We start from the raw sequence: 26,051 nt of genomic DNA, 5'->3' as shown, positions 1-26,051 counted from the left end.
TTCACACGTAAAATCTAAATAGAACCTTGTTAAAATATATATTAACAAGGTTGTTTATCCTTATATTGTTTTGGCGGGAAAAGATAAAGACAAAAGAGAAGATATTGATAATTTGTTTATAGTTTATCTTAATTGCTTAAATGATAAGGAAAAAGGGTTAAAATTTTCAATTTATAAAAAATATAATTTCTTTTAAGCTTGGGAATCTGGATTCCTACCTGTTTTAAAGGGAATCCACATTCCCACTAGGAGGGGTTTAAGAGGGGAATCCAGATTCCCCTGGCATCTGATTCCCAAGCGTAATTTGCAACCAAACATAGGAATCTTTAAACATTCCTGGGAATCCTAAAACATTCCCCCATACCAAACGCCACATAAGTGTGTGTGTGAAACTCTTTTCTAGAGACTTGAACTGCAGTCCTTGCCCCCCACATCAAATACTTATGGAGTGACTATCACATCAAGGGTGCACAGTGGTACAATTCGATAGTTAAAGTAATAAAAATGGTATTGATTCTCATTCTCCTAATAAATGAGAGCAAGTTATGGTGCTGTTACTTTAATTACATGGCTCTTGAGCATTAATTTGTTTTGAATTTTTTGCCAAATTTTTATATCTATTTATTTATTCTGATTATGACATTTGAGCTCCATCATTCAAAGTTCAAACATGACTATATCTTTTTTTGAATTTCAAATGCACAATATGCGTGGCTTGGTTTAATTTAAGGACGTACCCATTGATTGGAATAAGATAGTAAACATGTAAATTTTATAATTGAAATTAAGGATCTAATTTCATATCACAATGCCAAGCAAAAGAATCTACGTCGAAGTCTGGTATTTTGATCAATTTGTAGTCTAAAATAACTATTTCCTTTTCAATATAGTCTCGCAATTTCATGATTTTACCGTTGTAGGGGTGTACTATATATGCAATTAGAATCTAGACATAAATTAATATTTGATTAAATTAACAAACCACAAGTTCCAATACATTTTTTTTAGTAATTGTTTGTTTATTTCTCTGATTAAATTACTATGGGAATACTTTGCAAATGGAAGCATCCAATACAAGTCAAGTCAAGTCAGTGTTATATATTATTCATCAAGAATTAGTCCAGGCAGAAGCAAAAGACTGTTTTGTCCTACATGGTTGAGGTTATGTATTTGTCTAGTATATATATTCTTCTCTATATTAAGTTTTGTGGGTTGTATTTGTACCTACAAGGCTAATACTTTAAAGGAGGTCCAACTACTCTTATTACAATTCATAAGAGCATCATCATTGATTATTTCAATTCTATCATATTTTACCATCTTAAAAAATTATTTTATCAATTATACAATACCATTTTTTAATACACCTAATATTCCAACTTTTATTTTTCTATTCTACTCATTAAAATAATATATCTTCACAATAAAATATATTTTTCCTTTTTTTGTTTTTCCCAATTTTATCCTCCACACACGTGTACCTTCTAGAATCCTCCATTACTTTACTTTTCACCTTCTTCCAGACTCTTCCTCCATCATCCATATCAACCCAACTCCTCCACACAACTTCTCCATCCTTCATATCAATCCAGGTCGGCAAAACTGGAAAAAAAAAAAAAAAAACCATCACGCCAATCACAACACTACAGCCACTACAACGTCGATCACATATACCAGCAAACCCAAGGAAAAAAAAAAACCATTAACACCCACGCCGATCACAACGCCACAGCCACCACAGCTCCACCGATCTCCGCCACGCTAATCTCGTCAAAACCCACACCGATCTCCACCGTTTTCTTAGTCTGACCCAAACGCTAACCAAATCCGACCCAAACGCCGGAAACCAATGAACAAATCCATGCCGGAAACCAATGAACAAACTGACAACCTCCACGCCTCCACCACAGAAGTTGATCGAGCCTCCACGCCGTTGCCCTCCACGCCTCTACCACAGAAGTTGATCGAGCCTCCACGCCGTTGCCTCCACACCGTTGAAGAAGAGAGAGCAGGAAGAGAGAGAGTAGAAAGAAAGAGAGAGAAAGATAATGAAAATTATGATCTGCAGAGAGAGGAGAGAGAAGACCAAACCGATTAAAAAATATTTTTTGTTTTTCCCATTGAGCTATAGTGCGATTCTAAATAGAATCGCACTATAACTCAATTGTGTATATATATATATATTTTGCAATAATTGTATTTTACAACTTCTAATGGAGTGGTCTTTTGGGCTTAGAATTGTAAAATGGGCTTCAATTTGGGATATCTCCTATCCGCTGCTGATGAACTAAGAGTTTTGTTTTGGCATTTATTTTAAAGTATTTTTATATATTTGTTTTAAGAGCAGAAACCCCATGAGACCAATAATAATAATTAGCAGAAGAATATAAAATCACAAGACCACGTGTGATTCCAAAACTCGAATATCAATTGGGGATGACTAGATGAGTTTAATTTTTTTTTTTAAAGTAATGGAGAAGACAAAACAAGTTTAATATAGTAACGTTATAAAAAAAAAAGTTTAATATAGTAATTTTCATAATAGTTGAGTTGACAAGTTTTTATTTGGACTTATCATTATTAACATCATTTTTTTTTAAGAAACTACCGCGATGAGGCTCTTTTTTGTTTTTAATTTTTGGTTTAGTATCATAATATTGAAAAGTGAGATTAAAATAGTGTCCTAATTTTTAGGATTTTTCTTTACGTGAGAGTTAATAAAAGTTTGAAAATTTAAATTTAAAATAAAAAGTGGTAATTCATATTGGAGAAGAGAAAGGAAAAAACTTAAAACTTAGGAACTTTAAAAAAAAAAAATTACTCTTTTAATCAGTTTGTATTTTTTAATTTAAAATTATATAAATAAAAGATAGGGGTTTTAGAGAGTTTAAAATTTTATGTGAGGATAACTTAGTACTCAAAATATTGAAATCCAAATATGGAATCCTGTTATTAGTAGTGTAGATAGATAGATAACAATTTCTTACATTAATTATTGATTAAAATTGAACATTTCACATTTCACATTTCACATTTGATTTGCATATAAATTAATTTGGTAGTCATTGGGTAAGGATTAAGGAGTTGAAATCATATTTGTATTCAAATAAAATTAGAGTTTGCAATGGGAAAGAGAAAATTTAAATAAAAAAAAAATCATTTTGCCGAATTGAAACTCAAAAGTAGTTACTATCAACAATTTTTTTGCTTTTTCTCTACTTCATGACAATCCAGAATATCAAATATGAACAAAAACTTCAAATTGAAACATTTTCATAATTTTAATCCTTTGATAATTTGATGTCGAAAAATGAAGGATTTGAATTTTTGAATATCTACCTTAAAAACACTATAAGGCATCAACCAATATCACATTTTTTTTTATATTCTCAATTTCATAAAATTCAAGACTTTAATTAATTAATAATAAAATGAAAAAAAATTAAATCCTAGTGAAGAAAAGAAACTACACACGCGTTTGGATTGTAATTAAAATTATATATTATTTTACTATTTATTTTATTTTTATTATTATTTATTGGTCTTATTGTACTTTTTGGTACTATTTATAGGTTCCAATATACTATTTTAACTAACTTTTACCTTTATCTACAGTTCTTTCAGTAAAAATTTTTAATTTTATCAAAATAAGCGGTATTCAGACGGACTTATATTGAGAGATTATTAATATTACCCGAGCTGTTTGTTGCGGTGGGACAAGCGTGTGAAGACAGTCCACGTCCTCGGCGTGTTACCCGCCGGTCATTTTCTGATTCTCTCTGGTGATTTGACTGTGACATAGCAGATAACAAACACTATCAGAATCAGTGAATACTCGCCACGTGTTCATGGTCATGTGGATATGTTGGTCCCTGTAAACGAAGAGATTCTATCCGATGGTACTTGCTTGTGGATCAAAGGGAGCCTTATCTACTTTCACTTTTGTCATGAGGGGCTGTCACGCTGTACTTGCTTGGGACCTTTGGGCCTTCATTCATGGGCTTATGGTACCTGCTTTATTTATGCATATTTAATTGTTGAATCATTCAAAAAAAAAAAAAAAAAAAAAAACAGGGTGAAAAAATATTATTTGGGTTAAATTCTACTTTTAATTTTTATAATTTGAAAAGCTTTTTCACTCATAAAAAAACTATTGTGTATGTTTGGTCCTTAAAAATTATCATATGTGATGTGTGCATTGTAAAAAAAATTGAAAATTTCAATTTGATTACAAAGAAACTACCTAATTGCCTTACTTGTATGGTTGTATGGCTCATGTAGCCTAATAACATATGGGCTGACTATTTATACAGCAGTCAGCCAGTCACCTACTGACGGCAGCTGCTTTAGCTTGGGCCATGGTCGCAAAGCTATGAAAGTTCAATTTTTGAACTTGGGCCGTGTTAGGCCCAAGTTCCATTAATTCTATTTGAAAATTCTTGGTTCCCTCAAAGTGCATTTTGGAAAAAACTTGAAGTTGTAATTTAAAAAATATGGTTATGGAAGGGAAAGTCTAGCATGTAATTATCATGCACTTATTTAGTACTCTAAGAGTACAGTGACGTGATATTTTTTTCTCTAGTAGAGTAGCGAATCTATTCACCATTACTGTGAAAATGATGAAGTATCACGTTTTTCTATTATAGAATAATCTAACGATTTTCATAATTATTGTATAAAAGAAATTGTATGTTTCCATTTGAGGAAGTACATACAACAATAAGTTTTAGTTTAAAGTTTAAACGAGGTATACATGGTTTATAAAAAATGAGTGGATAGTAAAAAAGCATATGCATTGAATGGTATTTATATACTTTGTTGAAATATACCAAGAGTTTTATAATTTAATCGACAACTCCTAATAATTATAATAGATGCATCTAAGATTCAAATCTCCCTCTTCAACATTTTTTCTAAAGAAAAAAAAAATTGTTGAAATATGATGGTATACTTGGTTCTAGTTAGTTCAATAACTATAGTTTTTCATAATTTGGACCTATTTAGCCATCATTATTGATGCAACCTGGCTTTCTTCATACACCTTTATAGTCTTTATTACATTTTTGTACTTATCTCAATTATTCCATGTTGATTGGCGGGGCTTGAGCCCACTAACTTGAGCAGCTATAGAATGTTGTATGGTTCGAAAGAAGAGTCTTAAAAGACAGAGAGACTCGTATCTATATAATATTTAAAAATTGAAGCGTAATATTTATTATTGGTACGCTTTAATTAAGTTACGTTGGCATGACATTTTGATCAAGTTTGGTACTTTTAGTTCACTTCGGTCCACTTCAGTGTTTTTGGTCCACTTCGGTCATTTTGTTCTACTTTTGTCCACTTTGGACAATTTCGCTTCATTAGTGTCTATTTCGGTCTACTTTGGTTAATTCAATTCACTTCAATCTATTTTTGTGATGCTTTAGGAGGAGAAGTTTGTGTAGAAAGATGAACTGCTTCATTAACATCTATGTCACTTTTTCAGTGTAATGTTCGTAAATTCTTATAAAATTATATTTTTCTTATTTTAAGTGATGAATTTATTTATATCAGCTATTTTTAGGTCATTCAAAAAGTATATATGATTAACCATTTATAAGGAGTACTGAAAACAAATTCCAACCAAACATTACATTATTTACAAGATATCTCGCCTTATATAATAATTAAATGTGAAATGCATTATGTTTCCTAGACCAAAAAAAAAAAAAAGAAAAACTTACAAAATTTAAAATGCTTTCAAATGACAAATATAAATAGCATAATTTAGAAAATCTAATATATTGTATCAATTATTATTTGTTAGAAAATAATCACATAATTTTAAGAAGTGTTTAGAACTAACACTTATAAATCTTATATACTATTTTCATTTTTCACTTAACAAAAAAACAAATTGTCAAATTTTTCCGAGTATCACGTCGGTCTGCAACTCAACCATGTTGCAGAATGGGATTGGTATATTTTTTTTTTTTTTTTTTTTTTTTTTTTTTTTTCGGTGACGTTGATATATTAAGTTATTTATTTTATTACATTTTGTGTAATTTAAGTTTCTAAATCCGCCACTAAGTCAATTCTTTGTTTTTTTTTTTTTTTTTTTTTTTTTTTTTTCTTCCAGTCCCAGCCTAATTTTCATAACCATCCAATTAAATCCACATCCAACAATTAAAGAAGAAAGAAACGTAACAATAGCGAAAGTCACTAAACTCAGCCATGTTGCAGATCAGGATTGGTATAGTTTTTTTGGTAATGTTGATATATTAAATTTTTTATCACATTTTGTGTAAGTCAAGTTTCTTAATTTCTATAGCCGCTGAGTCAAGTCTTTGCCCTTTTTTTCTCTCCTTCTCCCAGCCTAGTTTTCATAACCATCCAATTCAATCCACGTCCAAGAACTAAAGAACAAAGAAACATAACTATATTGCAGATTGGGATCGGTATAGTTTTTTGGTTTTTCAAACACGCGTGTTTGAAAAACCAAACAACGAGATCACATCGCACAACCAAACAACGAGAAATTGGCTTCCAGGCTCTGGCCACTTGTCTTGGGGACTTATCAACCGTTTAATTGACTTGACTAGCCACAACTAGCCCAGTACTCTTCCCAACCCTTAAATTCAAACTTTCTAATTCTAAGTTCAACAAGAAGATATTATAGATGGAAATTTTATAAAGAAATTTCGCCCCCTACCCAGTCATAAACAAGATTATGATTATGTGAATGTCATTATCATTTTTCCCAATAAAATTTGGAAAATGCTAGAACTATATTTTTTGCCACAATTTGCTCACGTGGCAAGTCGTGAGTGATAGAGTTGTGAACATATTATTTTTATTTCAGTACTCGCGACATGCCATGTGAGCAAGTTGTGGCAAAAATTGTGATCCCACCATTACTCATAAAATTTCTTTGTCTCACTCTTTGTTACATTCTATATTCCACCATCTACTTTATATCATGTATTTGATTTTTTTTTTTTCATTTTAAATTTTAAATATATTATATGGAGAGGAAAAAAACAGTATGTGTGGTGTGAATACTCAAATTAGAACAACCAAAGGATTTTTATAATTTTATTCCACCTTCAACACCCTTTGATTTGTTAATTAAAAAAGACTAAAAAGTTTGTTCACACAATTAGACTGTCAGACAGATGTTTAAGTGGAAGTACAAAATATCTAATATGTTATTTAGTTTATAAATTTAATTTATATACTAGATCATATTGTGTGTTTCTACTAAAATTGAAAAACTATGAGTGTCTGACAAAGAAAACTTGCAAAAATTAAGCACAATAATACATGACCACATCCCTGAAAGGATTTTACCAAAAGCTTTGTTTATATGATCCATGGAGATATGCTGCTGCTGCTGCATGCATGCATGCATATCAGCCATTTCGAATCTTGTCAAAACACACTTCTCCATTTTAAAAAAAAAATTATTTTACTGAAAAAGAAGTTACCAAAATTGAACTAAACTGATTCCATCGAAAGAGACGAGTCAGTGTATTAATTCTTTTGAAAGAAACTTCTACTAACCATTTACTACTTTATTTGATGAGATGATAACATATGGACAGTAGTGGACAACTTTACTGCTAGTTGATATAGTTTCTATGCATTCAGCATTCATTATTGTCATCTCTTCTTCACCATAGCTACAATAGGCTTTCCTTCACATTCTCAAAAGATAACATTTTTTTTAAAACGCATAATAACACAATTCCTATTATTTCGTATGTTCCAAGCTATAAAAAATAAAAATAAAAAATTTTAAATGAAGCCAAGTATTTGAATTGTTTGGTATTTTAAAAAAACAAAAATACTATTTGAATTCCTACTATTTCGTATGTTCCATCATCAATGCTACAGCTTCAACAAAAAGCACTTTGAAACGGTTAGATTCATGGAATTCCAGCTTAGATTGTTGCCACTGGATTAGGGTCATTTGTAGTTCTCACTTTGGTTCCAAGACTGTGCTAGCTCTATATTTGAGCAATATCACGTGGTATTCACTGTGGCTGCCTTCAACCATCTTGACACCGCTCTTTCACATGATTAGAAGCTTCATGGATGCACCTCCACGAGCTTGTCCATCAATCTAATACGAGGAGAATTGCCACGTGATGGCTTTGACAATTTGACCAAATTAGTTCATATCTGGAGGGATAAAAAATAAAAATAAAAGCGTTCTCAATGCTGAAATAGGAGGTGAAGTGGAGTTTATGAAAACTATTACTTCTATAAGTGGTCAAATTAGCAGCTAAAACTGAGGTTAAGAACATTGTTCAGTGAAGGATGTTATGCTGTTAGGATCCCTTCTATGTTAATTTTTTATTGTTAAATTGTTGTTTTATGTTGTAGTTTAGTAGCCAGTGAGGCTTTTTTCTCTTTATTTTAGTGTTGTTGCTTTTTGGTTAATTTGATTTCTTTTTGGCAAAAAGTTAACGAATGCTTAAGGATATTGGTTTAAGAACTATTTAAAAAAAATTATTAAAAAAAAATGTAATTAACTTTTTTGACAGTGTTCTTATATTTTCTCATGAAAGTGGCCGTATTAAAACTTTTTAAAAATAGTCTATTAACAAATACTCTAAGAACACTCACTAACAAAATCCTTCTTAATGAGCTAGTTGCTATAGTTTCTATGCATTTGGCATTTATTACTGCCATTTATTAAAGATCACAACTAGTTTATTAACAAAGAAAATGATACATTATAAAGGAAACAAGAATGAAGATATTTTTTCTGCCAAGACTTTTATAATTCAACTAGTCAACATTTTTAGATGTTTTCAATAAAAAAAATACTTGATTCAAATTTCTCTCTCCCATCTATCAATGACAAAAAAGAAGTAAATATTTTTTAAAAAAATGAAAATTAAGATATCCAACTTAATGAGCTTATGGAGCCATAGGAAGGAATGTGATTATGAGTAGGGATGGCAATTTTTCCCCGCCCCGCTTGACCCGCCCTTCCTCGCTTCGCCCCGTGCGGGTTTTTCCCGCCTCGCAAAGGTGATGGGGCGGGGATAGGGTGAGATTTTAGACCCGCACCACGGGGCGGGGCGGGGATGGGTTTACACCTTTTAGACCCACCCCGCCTCACCCCGCCCCACTCTGCCCCATCCCCGCGTTAATAAGAATTAAGTTGTAATTTTTTCATACTCTAAAATCCTACTATTTAAACAAAAATATCATTAGTTTATTTTATTCTACCTAACATGGTTATACCTCTTTTTTCTCTCAAGCAAAGTTGGAAATAAGTTACCAATTTTAACTCTTTTTTTTTGTCTTTTCATTCATGATTCATATGTCTTTCTCAACTTACTTTTCATCATTAACATAATATGAGATTTTTGTGTCATACTATGAGATTTTTGTTGTGACATTGTGTTGTTAAACATTTAGATAATATTATTTAGTTTTTGCTAAAAATTAGTTTGATTTGATAGGATAAATTTATTTATAATTTCAAGTATATTTTTAATATTGAAACATGTCATTTTATTTGAAAAAATGGTAATAGTTATAGGGAAAATTAACAAAAAATAAAGTTTTACGATGTAGGGCGGGGCTTCGCGGGGCCTTAAGGGGTAGGGATGGGGCAATAAATTTTTCCCGTCATGCGGGGTGGGGTGGGGGGGGGGGACGGGGGCGAAGATCCCATCCTTCGGCCCCGCCCCACCCCGCCCCATTGCCATCCCTAATTATGAGTGAAATATCCTAACTACTGGGATTTCAGAGCCCATTAAAATCCCTTTAGAGTCTAATGTAGACCCACTTATTAATTGACGTGATCACATACCATTCTTTTAACGTATCAAGATCCTCTTTTCAAACAAACCAACTTAGGGATTGGGGTGAAAATAGCCAAATACCACGTTTTGGCAAAATTGTGGCAAACTAGCATTGTTTTGAAAATATTTAGCAATCTACCACTTTCTTAGTACTCAAGTTTCACAAAATCGAGTTCTAAATAGTACTTGAGTTCAGTGAACTCGAGTTCTTAGGTGAGTCACCAGCGTGGCACTACTGACACTAGAATTTAAGGGATTAAAAAACAATGTGGTACTCGATATTGCGGAAATCGAGTACTTCTTTATAGTACTCGATCTTAACAAAGTTGAGTACCTTGTTTTTATTTTTCTTTTTTTCTACTTTTTGTTTCGTACAAAACTTTTAGGCGTAAATGCACTTTTAGTCTTTACATTTTGGCTTTTTCCATTTTGGTCCCTACATTTTCATTTCACCACTTTTAGTCCCTAAACCAATTAACGTGTGTTATTTTAGTCTTTTCCGTCAGTCCACAGATGGAAATAACTAAGGTGACTAACGGAGGGATTAAAATATTATTAAAAATTCGTTGTAACACTCATCACTCATGCCACATCAGATTATAATTTGAAATATTTATTTCTCAATTTTAGCAAAAGAAAAAATATGAGTTAAAAATTTAATAAAAATAAGAACAAGCATGTTCCATTCGGGTTGGATGTCGACGGAGGATTTCAATGGCTCTCAGCGCATCATGTTGTTGGTGTTGGAGCGGTTATTATTGTAGTGATGATCGCGGCAAGCGCGTTCCTTCTCTGCCTCGTGCATTTTGGCTTCGACTTCCTCGTCGTGGCGTTGAGGGAGCTAGCGCTGTTGCTGGAACCTCCACTTTGAGCCGAACTTGAACTTAGGTGGCGGCTTGCTGTCGACGAGACGGAAGGAGGAGTCGTCATTGGTGGCACCGGGGGAAGGGAAGGAGTCGTCGTTGGAGAAGTTGAAGATGGAATCGGAAGGGTTCTTGGAGCGGTTCTGGTTCTAGTTGTTGAAGTTGATGCGGGTCCAGTCGGCGATACGGCCAAGCTTATCGGAGTGAGAGAAAGGGGCGAAAGGGACGTTGACAGGGAGATTTAGGTTGAGATTGGAAGTAAGGATTAAGGGTCTTTGGATATTACTTATGGTTAAAAATTAAAAATTTATTGCTAAAAACACTGTAATAAAATAATTTTTAAATAGGTGAATAGTGCTGTGGGACCCAATTTTAAAGAAAAGTTTGCTAAATTCCATATTTGTGAGTCCCGTAAACAGTGCACAAGATCCAGCCAAAAAAATGCAGACACGCAAAACGCCACTCCTGCCGCTATCCAAACTCACACTTGGAGGGACAAAAAATTAATTTTAAGCAAACTAGATGAGTTAGATGTAGAATATGGCTTGAATTAGGAGTTCGACTCCTTCTTGGATTTGGATAATTTAGGTTACTGTTGTTTGAAGTTATCAAGCTTTATTAAAGGTCTTGTCTACCAGTTCAATTTGGAATAGGAGCGATTCTCTTTTTTTTTGTGGAAAAGAAGTCTAGTCCTTCTTGGATTTGGATATACTAGCCGACTCAAGTCTCCTATATAAGCATAGTGCTGCTACAAAAAAAGAAAGATGAGAGTGTGTGAGAAAAAGGCTCTCTCTTCATTTGGCTATTTGATATTTGTGGATTGCAATTTCGAATAGTGAGAGAGGTTTGTTGCCATTTGGTTTTGGTTTTGCGGTTTGGTGATTTGCTCTCTCTTGGTCCATTGCAACTTTTGGATTTGATTTATGGCTCTCTCTTTGGTTTGTGTGCAATTCGTATATGGTATTGGGTATTTGGTATCTGTGAACCATTGGTTCTTTGGTTTGTATTTGGTTCTTTGGTTTTGTACTTATGAGAGAGAGTTATTTGGGTGTATTTGGGATTTGGGTTTGTGAGAATGTCTTTACACCAATTTGTATTATCCCAAATTTGTTATAGTGAAATTTGTTCGTCGCCTCCCGTAGATGTAGGCTATTGCCGAACTACGTAAATTCTTAGTGTTTTGTATCTATTTTCTTTTGGATTTATTTTTTTCGTTCCTATTGATTAGTTTGGAGATTTTTCTCAAGCCTAAAATATTTTCACAATCAATCTTGGTAATTTGAGCTTCTACTATTTTACAACATTAGAAACAAGCTTATTTAAATGCACAAGCATCAAGAGCCAATGTAGAAAATTTCATTTGAATTATCCAAAAAGAATATAAAATGTAAAGTGTTTATTAAACAGAATAAGGCTTCCATCTTGCGCACAAGAGACAAGATTGGCCCATAGCTATATTTTATGCTGAGTGTTAGTCCTGTGTCATCTCTAATGTACAAAAAGACTAGAGGAAAGCCAAACTCCATTGAATAAGATGATTTACAAACAAAGATAAGAAAATCTAGAATCACTATTTTTTTTTTATCACAACTTTGATGTAGTAATTTATGGATGGTGAAGAAAAAATAATGATAATCCATGTGGAAGTGATAGGCAACAACTCTCAATTTATCATATTAAAATTTTGGCAAAATTGTAACAAAAAAAAAAGTTGTTGTCCTAGAATTGCTGAACAAGCAGAGACAAAATTAGGATCTTAATTAACTTGTGTAACTTAAAATAAAAAAATATATAAAAAAGGATAAAAATGCAAAATATCAACAAGAAAATTGTTCAAGCTACTACTAGTTTTACAAAGGGTAAACTTTAGATATAGTTACTTAAGTAATACATATGGTTCATATCATAAATAAATAAATAAAATAAAAAAGTAATACATATAGTTCCCCAATTAAATTCATACACATAGTTATATTGAAATTAATTGTCTTTGAAAAATATAACGATGTTTGTATTTTATTGATCAATACTTGAGTTTAATCGGGGAACATGCTTAATTTTTGCTCTTTAAAAAAAAATTACAAATTGATGTGGCAATAAACGTGATTACTACCACATCAATAACATAATAAATAAATTAAAAAAAACCAAACCTACTTCCAACTTCATTACAAAATATTTACAAATGAATGTAATAATAAATATAATTGGCGCTACATATAAAATATAATACTTTTTTATTATGTTTTAAAAATTGATACATCTTTTTTGTAAATCCTATATATTAAATTTTATAGTAATTGTAGCATTATTCTAAATAAATTTCTTTGACCAATCAATTAAAGAAAATACATCCCATAAAAAATAATAAATAAATAAAAGAAAACACACAAAATAACTTTGTGATTATTTGTATTTTTCTTTTGAAAAAGTCAAATTTTATAGTTATATTTCCCATAAATTACCAAACAAATAAATTTCTATATATATTATCTATTTATATATTTAATAGTTTGGAATTAAAAAACTGATTAATATTACCAAGGATAAATAATTAAAAAGAATCAATCTTTTAACTTTGGATCACAAACAACTTAACAACAAAAGTCATTTGAATAAAGAAAAAAAAAAACCATTTCTAAAAATACCAATAGAAAAAATTAATAATTAATAATTAAAAACAACACACCTTACTGGCATATTTAGTCTTACAATCAGTCACATAATTGTGACGCCTAACCTTTTTTTTTATTGGGTTCTTTCACATATTTTTTGAACAAGAAATTCTTTATACTCTCCTTATTTTTTTTAATTGAATATAAATTTTGAAAATTTAATAATTAGATTGCATTTTCTATATGTTCTTAACATACATACCAAATTTCGTTTCAATCAGGTGTTATTTATTATTCGATTAATAAACTTATTTTTTATGTATAAATCTTTATCACAAAAGCTTAAAATCTAAATATGACTTTATTGACATAGTTATTGATCTATAATATTTTTGAAATCTTATAAGCAAAAAGAATATAACAAGCACATGTAATCTAACCATAGGGGTTGTTTGGCACCCGTTTTTAAACAAGAATTTTCAATATTTAAACAACAATAACACTTTTGACATATATTTCTATAACACTCAAACACATATTTCTACAACACTGAAAACTGAACAATAATACTAAAACACTGCTACCAAATATGCCATATTTTCAAAATTCACATCTTATAAAAAATAAAAATAAAAGATGGGTTTTAAAAAAAAACTTTTATATATATATATATATTATTTAGGGGAATAACTTTACATTTTTGGGGAATATAAATAATAAATCCTCTCTCGAAAATAAAGAAACAAGAAATTCAAGGGGGGCCATGGGCCCAAGGCCCCTTCGTGTAGCTGTGGGTCCGTCGCTGCAAACAAGCTTGGCCAGTCAACAAGAGACCATGTAGACAATTGCATGTAAAGTTCTTAAAAGGAAGATAAAGTAAAAACTGTTTGGTTGCACAATGCCAAAGATGGTCAAGAGTTACAATAATGCAAGGCTGAAAAGTATTCAAGCGTGAACGTGAAGTTGGGTCTGATTTTTTATTCTTTGGTCTGTATTGGCTACATAATTGAGTTTGGGTTTGACTTCATAGATTAAGGTCAATATTGGATCAAATTAAAACTACCTGGATTAATTAGAAGTTATCACAACTTCTAGCTTAGATCAACCCATGAGCTTTTCTCTCTTAATCATTAAGATAAATTAGTGGATTAATCGATTAATATATAAAAATAGATTAAAAAAAAGATCAAATATAATTCTAAATGATGGCATGCAGCTGGAGGAGTCTGCTAAAGGAGTTAATACTGAAATACACAGTGTACTAACAAGAGACAGAGAAATAAAGGAGCAATTTATTGGAAGATGACAAGAGATAGAGCAGAAAGTGTCATGCCTAGCATCTTTCTTGAACCGGAAGTAGATCACAAGCCAAACCATCATATCTTCCAGCTGTCACGCGGTAATTGCTTGTGGACCTTTGGGGCTTCATTCATGGACTAATTGTTGACTTGACTTGACTTAGTCCACGATCACTACTATATTTATTCGACACCCACAGCTAAGCAGGAGCACTTCTCCCCCAACTTCCAAGTCCAACAAAGAAAGAAAAACACTCAACAATGGCCAAACTCAGCCTACTACTACCACTGCTACTACCTGTACTTCTCACCTTCGTCGCCACTTCTCTCTCTTGCCCTGAACATCAAAAACAAGCCCTTCTCCACTTTAAAGCCTCCATCATCAATGCTACTTCTTCAACAGAAAGCGAATTGTATCGGTTAGACTCATGGAATTCCAGCTCAGATTGTTGCCATTGGGATGGGGTCCTTTGTAGTTCTCGCTTTGGTTCCATGACTGTGCTAGCTCTATATTTGGACGATATCATGTTGCATTCACAGGAGACAGTGTGGTTGCCTTCACAGGAGATAGTGTGGTTGCCTTCCACCATCTTGACACCGCTCTTTCACTTTAGAAGCTTGATGCACCTTGACTTGTCCAACAATTCAATACAAGGAGAATTGCCACGTGATGGCTTTGGCAATTTGACCAAATTAGTTCATCTTGATTTGAAAAGTAATAGCTTCAATGGCTCCATTCCCTCTCAACTTTTTCACTTGAGGTATCTTCAATATCTTGATCTGAGAGAGAATTCATTCCAGGGAGAATTACCACTTGATAGATTTGGCAATTTGACCAAATTAATTCATCTTGATTTGGGTCTTAATTTCTTCAATGGCTCCATTCCCTCTCAACTTTTTCACTTGAGGTATCTTCAATATCTTGATCTGAGAGACAATTCATTCCAGGGAGAATTACCACTTGATAGATTTGGCAATTTGACCAAATTAATTCATCTTGATTTGGGTCTTAATTTCTTCAATGACTTCATTCTCTCTCAAATTTTTCACTTGAGGTATCTTCAATATCTTGATTTGAGTTACAATTCATTCCAGGGAGAATTGCCACGTGATGGCTTTGGTAATTTGACCAAATTAGTTCATCTTGATTTGAATACTAATAGCTTCAATGGCTCCATTCCCTCTCAACTTTTTCACTTGAGGTATCTTCAATATCTTGATTTGAGTTATAATTCATTCCAGGGTACTCTAAGTGAAGAAGTAGCATCTCTTCAAAATTTAAGGGTATTGAATTTGGATTTTATTTTTAATATGGAAAATGAGATTCCTAAGGGGATATGGAATTTGACAAAGCTACATCAATTGTCTCTTGCTAATAACCACTTCTTTGGTAAAATTCCGTCTTCATCAATTATGAATTTGAAGGGATTGAAGATATTGGAATTGAATGATAATTCACTGTCAATGGAAATTCCTGCTGATATTGGCAATCTATCTAACATAACTTGTTTGGCCTTGAGCAACAACAGCTTGACAGGTAGAATCCCATCATCCATACTGAAATTAACGAAGTTGGAGACACTTCAATTGGACAATAACAAGCTTGTTGGAGAAATTCCATCCGGGCTGTCCAATATCAAGGGCTTGAAGATTCTTATGCTTGGAGGCAATCATCTCGTAGGAGAAATTCCAAATTGGATTTCTGCACAGAAGACTCTCAAAACTTTGGACTTGAGTGAGAACCAACTAGAAGGAACGTTCCCGCAATGGCGTGCTGAAATGGAAGTTGAAATTATAAATCTGTCAAATAACAGTCTCACAGGTTCTCTCCCACCTTTTCTCTTCAACTCTGACAATTTGATTATTCTTTCCTTATCTCATAACAAATTTCATGGAGAACTACCAAGCAACATTGGTAATGCCACTGCACTCAGATTTCTTGATTTGGATGACAACAATTTTTCGGGGAAGCTTCCGGCATCCATCGTCAATATTCATGCACTCTCATCATTATGTTTGTCAAACAACAAATTTTCTGGCAACACTTTGCCAGATTTTAGGTCAAATAAGTACCTCGAATTCATTGATTTATCTTCAAATGAATTCTCAGGTGAGATTCCAACAAACTTTTCCAATTTAACTGAAATTCTTGCATTGGGCAAAAATAATTTTTCTGGCAATCTGTCCAGAAACCTTATTAATTTGAGCAACCTTGAATACCTAGACATACGTGACAACAAAATTACTGGTGAATTGCCAAACTTTATCTTCCAAATCCCCACCCTTCGTACCCTAATTTTACGAAACAACTCTCTCCATGGTTCAATCCCTAATTGTATTTCCAATCTTACTAATCTCCAAATTCTTGATCTTTCATACAATTATCTTTTTGGAGAAATCCCTGCAAATTTTGGAAATCTTGTTGCTATGATTAGAACAACCATGGAACCTCCACGTACTTATTCTACATGTGGTGATAGTGTTGATTGTATCGAACGGACGCAGCAAGGCAACATTGATGATGTGACTGTGATTTGGAAGAAGTCAAAGCAAGATCTATCATTGGGTAGACTCGAGATCTACTATTTGTTAGACTTATCAATGAACCAACTTTCTGGTGAAATTCCAGCTTCCTTGGGCACCTTGAAAGCTCTAAAGGTTCTCAACATCTCACACAACAACCTTTATGGGAGGTTACCAACAAGTCTTGGTTGTTTAGAGAACCTAGAGAGTTTGGACTTATCACACAATAATTTATCAGGCTCAATTCCGCAATCACTAGCAAAATTGCAACAACTAACAATTCTGGATGTTAGTAACAACAAGCTCACTGGTAAGATTCCAATTGGTAGCCAAATGGATACAATGGATGATCCAAGTTTTTATGCGAACAACAGTGGTTTGTGCGGAATGCAAATTCGAGTGCCATGTCTAGAAAAGTTGTCACCAACAAAACCACCAAGGGTTGAAAATAAGGAAACATGGTTCTCATGGGAAGGAGTGGGAATTGGATACGCAATTGGCTTCTTTGTAACAGTGGAATTCTATATCTTACTGATAGTTTTGTCCCCATAAAACCTCCAAATTACCGCCGTCAACAAAGAAGGCAAAGAGTATAAATGTCAAATCTCTTACAAGTTATGCATGCAGTGGTCAAAGATCTCAATCCCAGCATTGTAAAGAGCAGCTAGGTTTGTTGTTTTCTCTAGGATCTCTTTTTTCTTCAATAAGGATAATCTTCCCCTTGCCTTGTTGGCTGCTTGTAAGGATGATTATCCCCCTTGTATTTCCAGTTTTTAAGTAATGCATTGCACATTATAAAAAAAAAAGGCTTTCAATCAAGCAAATAGTGACAAGTAGTCATTTATAAGTATCAGCAACTAAGTTGGCTTGTAAAGCTACAATTTATCAAATCTAGAGGGATAAAAAAATAGAAGCGTTCTCAATGCTGAAATGAGAGGCAATGAGAGGTGAAGTGGAGTTTACGAAAGGTATTACTTCTGTAAGAGCTAGATTAGCAACTAAAACTAAGGTTAAGAACACTGCTCAGTGAAAGATGTTAAGCTATTAGGATCCCTACTATGTTTTTTATTTTTAAATTGTTGTTTTATGTTGTACTTTAGTAGCCAGTAAGACTTATTTCTCTTTATACTGGTGTTGTTGCTTTCTAGTTAATTTGATTTCTTTTTAGCAAAAAGTTAACAAATGTTTAAGGATATTGGTTTATGAACTATTTTTTTAAAAATATATATATAAAAAAAATGTAACTTGCTTTTTTGACTTTTTTTTTATATATATTTTCTCATGAAAGTGGTGGTATTAAATTTTTTTTAAAATAGTCTATTAGCAAATACTCTAAGGACACCTATTAACAAAATCCTTCTTTTTTGGACAACCTTACTACTAGTTGATATAGTTTCTATGCGTTTGGCATTCATTACTCATTTCTTCTTCACCATAGCTACAATAGGCTCTCCTTCACAATCTCGCATGATAACATTTTTTTTTAAAAGCACAATTATACAATTCCTATTATTTCATATGTTCCAAGCTATAAAAAATAAAAATTAATATTAAATGAAGCCAAGCATTTGAATTTTTTTTTTTAACTATTTGATTTGTTTGCAATATTGATTACTGGAATTTTGGTTGCTGTGTTTTTGTTTTTAAGTTAATTTTAGCGGAGTCCTATCAGTATCATCTTACATCCATTGCACTAATCTTCAGACATTGCCCTTTCTTCTTTGCTAAATTACCAATATGTTGGTATAATGATAATGTATTCTTTAGTTTTGGTATAATGATTTCATTTTGTAAATAGGGCCTTGAATTTTTTTTTTTTTTTTTTTTTTGGGGTAAACATTTTGAAAATGCGGTGAGATCCCTAAGAGTATGTTTGGTTGGAACGAAAACATGGAGGATAGAAAATATAGAGAGGAAAATAGGGTGGGGCCCACCCTATTTCCACTGTTTGGTTGAGAGGGAGAGGGGAAGAGAAATGGTGGGGCCCACCAGTTTTTTCTCCTCCCCTTCAAAATATAATCTCTCCAAATTAGAGAGAAAATTGGAGTGAAAAATAGAAAAAATATTTGGATAAAACTGCCCTACATATCACTAACGTTTCTAGCTTTTTTTTTTTTTTTTTTTTTTTACTTTTCCAGTTTCGTTTGCAACGTTAGCTTACTCTTTTTTTTTTGTGTAACGTTGGGTTTTTGTTTTTGTTTTTGTTTTTCTTTTTCTTTTTTGGTTTTGTAAGGTGGTGAGTTCTTCTTCTTTTTTGGTTTTGTCTACTTTCATCTATACATAATTTTTTTAAAAAGTATAATGTATTACTTTTTGTTTTATTTAAGAGTGACATGATGGTAAATTTATACAAACCTTATTTTCAACCAAATCAAAAAAATTTCCATCCTTTCACTTTTCCATCTTAACCAAACACAAATGAGAAAAACTAAAAACTTTTCTATCCTCTCTCTATTTTCTATTCTCTCACTTTTCTATCCTCCCAACCAAATGGCCCTAATATTTGCCACTAATTATTTTCTCTTTTTCCTTTTTCGGTGCCACTAGTTCAAGCAAACGAAAGTACATATAAAACCAATTTGTCCTACCAAAAAGTTTTTAGTAAGATAAAATAGAACACGTGGCCAAAACCCATTTGTCCAAACATCCCTGAGGATAAGGAAATGGATATGAACCATAAAGGCCTTATAAACATGCGATCACCATATGCTATTTGCACTTTTATCTAGCAAATAATATTCCTACACTACTCCATATGTAAGATTACTTTGACAACAACAAAGAGAGTGATTAGAGTATCAGACTGCAAAGATGGCTTCCATGACCATGACTGCCTCATTCCTAGCTGGTGCAACCTCAACCGTGACCAAACAACACCCTTCTTCCCCAGCTCGCCGTGACCTAGTTGTGGCCAAGGCCTCAGTGATGAAAGATTTAGTAACAGAGAACTAAGCTTCTGTAAAGATCACAGAGAGAACAAGTGTATACAAACAATCACAGGAAAAGAAAGTCTGAGAAAATGAGAGATAGTGCAACAAAGTTAAGGAGAGAGAGAGGAAAGAATGAAAGAAGCTTCTATTCAATTACTGAGAATTCTCACTTACATTACATTTATGCTCACCGAGCAGTTTATATACAACAAGATTAAGCTAATCACTTAACTTAACTGTCCACATTATGTTGATCAAACCTCCTGAAGATAATTGAAACAGAGTGATGCGCACCATTTCATTAAAGCACCTGAGAGAGAGTCAACCCTTAAGTAAAACCGGTGCATTTGATTGCCCAGCACTATTTAAATGAAACGGTTTTAATCCTCTTCACAAATAGCTTTCTTCTTCTTCACAGGTCCGGAACTGGAACTGTGTTCAACACTCAGAAGGAGAAGAAACCAACTTGGAATTCAACAACAAGAAGGAAGAGAGAAGCAGTAGTAGGAGGAGGGACTTGGTCTTTGCTGCTGCAGCGTTCTCTGTTGCATAGGTTGCTCTTGCTGATGAGCCAAAGAAAGGGACCCCAGAATTTTAAGGACAAGATATATTGTTTCAGCAAAAAAAAAAAAAAAGGACAAAATATATTGTATTGTCAAAAAATATGCTTGGTCCTTAAATTTATCACATGTGATGTGTGAATTGTAAAGAAATTGAAAATTTCAATATGGTTTTTCTAGTCCCTACAAAGAAACTACCTAATTGCCTATGACCGATGTAGCCTAATAACATATGGGCTGGTATTAGTTCACCTAATGATGTGCACCTGCTCTAGCTTGGCCCATGGTTGAAAGGCTTTGGAAGTTAAATTTTTGAACTTGGGCCGTGTTAGGCCCAAGTCCCATATATTCTATTTGAAAATTCTTGGTTCCATCAAAGTGCATTTTGGAAAAAACTTAAAGTTGTAATTAAGAATATGGTCGTGGAATGGAAAGTCAAGCATGTAAAAATCATGTAATCAATTTTTTTTAGAAGAAAATTATATAGTATTGTTCTCTCATATGGTAGTGAATGATGAGATTTACCATTACTTTGAGAATGATGGAATATCACGTTATTTTATTATAGAAGTACCCAACGATTTTAATACTGATGGTATAAAAGAAATTGTATATTTCAATTTGAGTACAAACAACAATAAGTTTTAGTATGAAATGGTATTTATATACTTTGTTGAAATGTACCAAAAGTTTTATAATTTAATTGGTAACTCCTGATATTTATAATAAAGACGTCTAATATTCAAATTTCCCTCCCCAACTATTGATTTAATTTTTTTTTTAATTAAAAAAAGCACTGTTGAAATATGATGGTATGACTGCTTGTAGTTTAATTATTATAGTTTTTTTTTTAATTGTTGCCCTTGCAATGTATAGAGAATACTATAGATACTGAAATACTTGGTGTTTGAGACTATATAAATTATATGGAAGTGATAGGCTGATAGCCAACTCAAGTAACTTGAACCTAATTTGGCCATCATTATGATGCAACTTGGCTTTCTTGATATACCTTTATAGTCTTTTTTACATTTTTATACTTACTCATTTCTTCCTTGGCGATTGGCTGGGCTTGAGCTATAACTTCAGCAGCTGTAGAATGTTGTATGGTGCCAAGCAAGGTTATCAGACCCGGAGCGGACCGGGAGGTTGGACCGTGAAAACCGAGAACCAGATGAAAATCCAGCTCTTTAAGCATAGAAAACTGGGCATATGTGGCAATTCCGTGAACCCCTAAAATCGGGGTTGGACCCTTAGCAATTTTTTTTTATAATAAAAACAACTTAGTACAATTTTATTCTACTTAATAAAATTATTCATCTCTTACAAGGAATTAAAAAAATTATAATTAAAATCCTTCAAAGATATTCAATTTTTCTTCAAAAATTAATCCCAAATTTTAATGTTTTCATGGTTATTATTTTATTTTATTAACTTTCTTATTTAATTATTATATATATGCTTGAAAATCATAAAATTTTCCTCACATATATAGATATATTAGTCAATTTTGCTAGTTTTTTAAATTTAATATCTATATTTAGGTTTTAATTAATTATTAAATTAATTATGACGTCATCACGGTTCGACCCCAGTTCGACCTCAAAAATCTTGAACCTCTCCCTTTTACGGTTCAATGAATGGTCAAAGTCTGAAAACTTTGGTGCCAAAGACAAAGAGTCAAAGGACAGAGAGGCAATATAGCATATAGTATATACTATAAACTTAAACTTAAACCCACTTTTTTGGATTAAATTGTAATTTATAAAATTAAAGTTTGGAGCAATTTTAATTTTAATTTTACCCATAAAATTTAAAATTTTAATTTGAACCCTTAACATTTTATTTGGTTACTAAAATTGAATAACTTAATTGGAAGGAAGCATCACAACTCACAGGTTCCCACAATGGCTTGCTGAAATGGAAGCTGAATATATAATTCTATCAGATAACGACCTCACAGGTTCTCTCTCACCTTTTCTCTTCAACTCTGACAATTTAGTTGCTCTTTCCCTATCTCGTAACAACTTTTATGGAGAACTACCAAGCAACATTGGTAATGCCTCTGCACTTAAGGTTCTTATGTTGGATGGCAATGTGCTTGCCAACTTTAGCCATGGAAAGATTTGTGAAGGAGCTAGATAGCAGCTTGGGAGACCACTGACATAGCAGTACAACTTCTCAAGTAATCGCCAAATGACTGGTGCACACAAGTTAAGACGAAGTCACGAATTTCAATTAAAAAAAAAAATTACACAATTTTGTGTGTAATATTGTTCTATGATATTTGTGTGTAATATTGCATAATCTTATTTCTATGATATTTTTGGGGTATATGATACTTTCAATGATTCTGGAAATTCATTTTGATAGTTACTATTTTAACCACTCATGCGTGGTTAAGATTATGTTGGTACTCTTCAAAAAAACATATGAGAAAGATTATGTTGGTATCCATTGTATCCCGGCCCAAAAATATAAAGATGTCACGTACAAAACGATAGTCATGCATTGATGTTTTATTATTGGGTAATTGCTAATGTGTACACCTCATTACACACGCCATACATGTAATTTAATTTTTAGACTTAAATCGTGACTTTGAAGTTACAATTTCAATTCAAATATCGAAATGTGAGTATGATATGCAATAGGCAGTGTGTTATAAACACTACCCTTTATTATTAAATAAGCAAGTTTGTCTTTACATTTTCACTTGTGTTTCTTTCTTACAATTAGAACTTACTCTATTCACTCTTGTTAGGTTGGTTACTTTGTCACATTGAGTGAAGTTGTATTACTATATATTAAGAGGATTTAGAAAGTTAGTTATTTTCTTTTTGACTTACAAAAATACCTCTAATTTAATTAACTCATCCTTATTCCTAAAAACTAAGAATTATGGTTAAAACTGTAAATTGACAAAAATTAATAACAAAAAAGTGAAAAAATAAAAACTCTTCACAATCCCCGCCTTTTTTTTTTTATTAAAAAAAAAACTATCCCAAGTTCTATAAAAAAAAAAACTACCCCACCTTCTTAAAAAATAACCCACCCATGGTTTCATTAAAAAAAAAAAAAAAAGCCCCATATCACATAAAAAATAAAAATAAAAACTAAGCATATTTCAATGCTATTTTGGTGATCATTTTTTAGAGCTAGCCCTATGATACTTTGGCCATACTAAAGGTTCTAAACATGCAATTTTTGTGGGAAAATAAGTCTAAATCTCAAATAATAAATGAAAAATTATAACACTAATCCAAAAAAAAAAAAGCCTCATTACACATGCAGAGCATGTGTGATGAGATTAGCATACTATATGTTCATACATTTATAGTTTGTTTGGATGGAGGGGAGTAGAGTAGAGAGAGGGAAAGTAAGTTAAATTACCTTATTTAGATGCTTTTTAAGGGAGGACGAGGAGGGATTTGGAGAGTTTTGGAAGGATTCTAACTACTTCTAACATTTCATTTTTAATTTTCTCAAATTAGAGAGATTTGGAAGGAGAATAGAGCATAGAAATGCTTGGTTAAATGAATTACCAATTTTACCCTTACTATATTAACAAGATTACAAATTACGAAAAGACTAATTATTCCCCTTCCTATTACTTAATTTTAAAAACATTCAAATAAGGTGAAAGATAATCCTTCCTCTCTACTCTCCTCCCCTCTACTCCTCTCTACTCTTCTCTCCCTCCAAACTTCCAAACATTGCATTAGTTACAAGTGGTACAAACTCTTCTTTTCTTTTCTTTTTATTTTTTATTTTTCTTTTCATAAAGTTGTATACACTTAATAATACTTGTTCAAAAAGATTATTTTATTAGGAACTAAATAAAAATTCTTTGTCCCATTTTTTATGGTATACTTTATGTCTTTGTTCTTTTTCTTCTTCTTCTAACTTTGGTTGTTTTATAAGTAAAGTGAAAAGAAAAAATGGAGTATAAAGTGGTTATTTCATAAGAGCATTAGAGCATCCACATTTGGCTTGCTATATGCCAAATGTAAGAAGAATTTGGCCTTTCGTTTCAGTCGTATGAAGAAGAGACCTAATTGAGCTTCCAATCAAGTCCCGTACTTCAGGCATCATGCAATGCACTTGAAGGTTATGTATTTGAATCCAGAACGATACAAAGTGAAATGGAATGGCTGAGATGGGGATATTGTCCACCACCCTTTCCATAATGACCAAGTATTTGTCGTAAGTCCATGGTTCATGTTCCAGTACCCTTTCTAGGTCATATTCATTGTCAAATTCAAAGAAAAGCTTGTTATCTCCCATGTCTTGAATCCGAAATTCTTTCTGCGTTCTCCAGAGAGGTTTGAATGTGCGGGCTACTGATTCAATGTTCACCGTTCTCCTTGTTAAGAACTTCGCCGCCAGAATAATGCGCGTGGAGAGCAATTCTTTGGAGCACGCAACCCCTGTTTCCTCGTCTTCATCCAGAGTAAGGTTGCGCCAAAGCCCCTCTAAAATTTCCATTCTCGAACCAAGAGAGAGATGAGAAGAAAGAGCCCTACAAAGTGGCCCACCACTCGAGGGGACGAGTAACCTGTACGAAGACAAGGACTAAAAAGCTCCACTGCTTTAGGTTTTCATAGAGGGAAACCTAGAGAGGCAGAGAGCGACTCAACTCCATTGTCATTTTATTCTTTGGATTTGGTTTGGGCACAGTGCACACCTCACACAATTCAAACACGTAATAAAAATTGATCACATGATTACATTTTGTCTCCACTAATACATTGGAATACGGGTGGAAACTTTGTCCGGATTTTTCTGCTTGTAGTATTGCTAAATTTAAAGGGGCCCAATATCTTTTTTTGCTTGTGACTTCTAGTACTTGCTGAGTGTCATATCGTGTGACTTTGGCACACAAAGAGAAAATTCCTTTATTAATTTGAAATAGAGCTTTGGGTATATTTAGGGTTGAAGTATTTTTTAGAGAAGTTTTGTGTCACTAATATTATAATCTCACTTTTTTTTCACAGTTAAAATTTATCCTTGTCACTGCCCATGGATGTATATGCATTATATCAAACCACGTAATTTTTTAAGTATTTTTCTTTTCCTGTGTACTTGTTGATTTATTTTTCTAGGGTTCGTTTAGTACATGTGGTTAAACACATGTTTTCAATTTTTAAATAACATTATACGTATTTCTACATATTTTTTCACCCACACATATTTTCAAAAAATACAAACAACATTACTAGAACAACATTACCAAACAGACCTGTAATTTTTTAACTATTTTTTTTTTCTTGGGTACTTGTTGATTTATTTTTGTCTTTACTCTATTAGTTTGAATGTTGGGGTTGTTCAAACACAAGTAAAAATCGGACAAGCATTACAAACAAGACCGACCAAGCAACTAAAACAATCAACAAATTCCAAATCTTTTGCTTTGACTAATTCCATTAGGAAAAAGAGGAAATATTCCATCTGCCACA

General features: G+C 32.5%; 1 pseudogene; it reads left to right on the top strand.

Moving 5' to 3' along the window:
- The first annotated feature begins 14,596 nt into the window (after window positions 1-14,596).
- LOC142605712 (uncharacterized) lies at window positions 14,597-17,913 on the top strand (annotated as a pseudogene).
- The last annotated feature ends 8,138 nt before the right edge of the window (window positions 17,914-26,051 follow it).

Source organism: Castanea sativa, chromosome 8, assembly GCF_040712315.1.
Source record: "Castanea sativa cultivar Marrone di Chiusa Pesio chromosome 8, ASM4071231v1".
In the NCBI taxonomy this organism is placed as follows: domain Eukaryota; kingdom Viridiplantae; phylum Streptophyta; class Magnoliopsida; order Fagales; family Fagaceae; genus Castanea; species Castanea sativa.
The sequence above is the reverse complement of the archived record's forward strand: the minus strand, read 5'-3'. Positions and strand labels throughout refer to the sequence as shown.